The sequence below is a fragment of the Stegastes partitus genome, unplaced genomic scaffold (assembly GCF_000690725.1).
Source record: "Stegastes partitus isolate 25-593 unplaced genomic scaffold, Stegastes_partitus-1.0.2 Scaffold1587, whole genome shotgun sequence".
Lineage (NCBI taxonomy): Eukaryota > Metazoa > Chordata > Actinopteri > Pomacentridae > Stegastes > Stegastes partitus.
This window is the reverse complement of record NW_007579318.1, coordinates 126,295-129,485: the sequence shown is the minus strand read 5'-3', so window position 1 is coordinate 129,485 and position 3,191 is coordinate 126,295.

Sequence of the window (3,191 nt, the reverse complement as noted above, 5' to 3'; positions counted from 1 at the left end):
TATCGTGAGCCCCCCTGGTATCTCAAGGCCCCCTGGTATCGCAGGGCCCTCTAGTATCGTGAGCCCCCCTGGTATCGCAGGGCCCTCGAGTATCGCGAGCCCCCCTGGTATCTCAAGGCCCCCTGGTATCGCGAGCCCCCCTGGTATCTCAAGGTCCCCTGGTATCGCAGGGCCCTCGAGTATCACGAGCCCCCCTGGTATCTCAAGGCCCCCTGGTATTGCAAGCCCCCCTGGTATTGTAAGCCCCCCTGGTATCTCAAGGCCACCTGGTATCGCGAGGCCCCCCTGTTATCGCGAGCCCCCCTGGTATCGAAGGCCCCCTGGTATCTCAAGGCCCCCTGGTATCGTGAGCCCCCCTGGTATCGCGAGCCCCCCTGGTATCGCGAGCCCCCCCTGGTATCTCAAGGCGCCTTGGTATCATGTGGTGTTGCACAGTCTATGCGACGACTCTGAATGCCAGTAGACGCTGCTTCCTGACATAAAATGAAACACTGTGACTCTGTGACTTTGGCTGCCGTGTCTTTACTGTGCTGAACATGAACATGAGCAACACAGGATCATACTGCATATATAATACTGCAGTCCTGCTGTCAGTGCTGTTTATCACCTCCAGTAAAACTTCTTCTTCTTTGGTTTCTGGAGGTCAGACGGGGTCAGCTGTCGTCTCCTGTAAGTTCAAGCTGCGAGGTCAAAACACACAAACACTGTGTGTGTGTGTGTGTGTGTGTGTGTGTGTGTGTGTTACAGTGTTGTGTGTCTATATTAGGAGGATGCTGAAGGTGAAGTGAGTTGTTGCGTGTTGATCACAGAACTCAGAACATCATCCATCTCTCAGCGTTTCTTCTTCTTCTTAGATGGAGCTGCAGAGGTGAGTCGCTCCGAAACTCACCGATCCTCCGGTTTGTCCAGTTAAACCAGTTAAACCAGTGGTTTAGGTTCCTTCAGACTGGAAAAGCCAGTTCTCCTGCTGCTCTACAGATGAAGTGAACTGGTTAAACTGGTTTAACTGAGTTAGATGAAGTGAACTTGAGAAATTGTGATGTGAAATAAAAATGAGACCTTTTAGTTTGAATGATTAGAAAGCACCAGAGCTGATGTTGACATGCTGATGTGACAGACGTCCGTTATGATGCAGCAGGATGTGATGGTGTTGCTTCCAAAGCTTCAAGCAGTGATTTTTCTGTTTTCTGTGATTTTTGATTCATTTTGAACTGATTGAATCTGATCAGTTCAAAAAATCAACTCATCTGTAAAACTGTTTCCAGCTGCTCCGTCTGAAAACACAGTCAGCTTCAATTAGACATCTAAAGACTCACAGACCAGCGAGCTGTCCTGAAGTTAAACAACATCAACTTTCACACATGCCGAGTTGGAGGAACACCTGAGCTACTGGTTGGAGGGTTTCTGTCGCTCATCAGTGGGTTCTGAGCAGTTTGTCCTATTTAAATGCTGTCAGGATATTTTCAATCAAAGTGATTCTGTCTTTAACATCAGATGTTGTGCTTTACCAGCAGCTAAGTCTTCAGTTTATGTCTGATTTACCTTCATTAAATACGATTACATGCGGTTTTTATAACTGAACACGAACTAAAGAGCAGCTGGACTCAACACGGAAAACTCTGGAAATAAAAACGTTTGTTCAGAATCTGATGAGACAAACGGACATGTCTGTTTTCTGTCTGATGTAGATCTGAGTCGGGGAGCTGGAGGGAAGAAGAGGATGAAGAGCAGATGGTGGTGGTAAGACAGCGACCCTGATCCTCACAGCCAACATGTTTCAGCAGAGAAACAGGATTAAACAAGATTAAAGGTCAAAACCCGACAAGAATATATAAAATACAAGTTTAAGTTTCATCAGCATTAAGGCTGAGCTCATTAATGATGGAGATGTGAGGAGGTTCTCAGTCCTCTAGGTTGTGGTTTAATCGTTGGAGCTGGACTTGCTTCAGGAAACTCAAACATCTTCAAGAAACTCGAGCAAGTCCAGTCTCTACGATTAAGCTACGAGAATGAATTATAGAACTAAATGGACTAATTTAGAACTAAAGTTATAAACTACAAAAACATGTTTCTTCAGTTCATTCTTCTCCGCTGTAGTTTTTATGTTTCTGTGTTCATTTCTGAATGTAAAACCAAACATGTGACCTGAGTGCAGTTTATTAGGAGCAACTTTCATCAGGGTTCCTAACAAAGCGGACATGTGATGGGTTCTGTGAAGAACGCTGCTGAATGTCACTGTTGACACACGACCTCAGTTAAAGGTTCTATGAGTGCAGCTGAAGCGTTTGTTCATCGACTGTCAGCTGCTGAAGATAAAGTCTGGTGTGTTGTGGAAGCTGAGCTGCTCTTTCCAGTGTCTGCATGCACGTGAGTGCACGTGAGTGCACGTGAGTGACTGAGTCCCTCCTGTGCTCATAAACAGACCCTGACCTCCCACTCTGCATGTAAAGTGAAAGCTCATCCGGTGACCTACAAACAAACTATTTCCGTCACTGAACCAGTGAACTTCATTTCTGCTGTCGTATTCAGACGTTACTTAGAAAGCAGCAGACAATAAACCAGTGAGGTCACTTCTGTTTTCACTTTGCACCTTTTCTACTTTATAATGCTCGGTTTTATTGTGCATGCAAACATTTTTTGCACATTTCTGAAAATACCAGAACTGTAGGCACCTTATTGCTGTTTCTCGACCAGCACAATTTAAACTACGACCGGATGCCTTGAATTTCCCCAAAAGGGCGAATAGGTATCTACGGATCAATTGATCTGATCAGAAAAACAGTGGAACAAAACAGACTATTTGATGGATGTACAGTTAATTATTTCAGGTCTGATCCCTTTCAAACAAGAGTTAAAGTATCTGCTGAAAGTGTTCAAAGTTTTTGACACAAATTTACACATAAAGTTTTCATGTCAAAGTGGAAACGATTTCTACAAACTCATGTCAATAATGAAATATGTTAACTATAAAATCAGTGATTGCTTCAGGGTTCTCCTCCTCCAGTCAGGGTTCAGCAGATGGACCTGCAGCTCCACCATGGTCCTGTTGGTCTCCATCAGTCTGAACATCTGGACGCTGCAGCTTCACCTCATTCTGATGAAACTGTTCAGACTCTGTCAGGATCCACAGGGATCATGATGAACAGAACTGTTCAGGTCTAGACTCTAATAATCGAGTCTTGGTGGCCTCC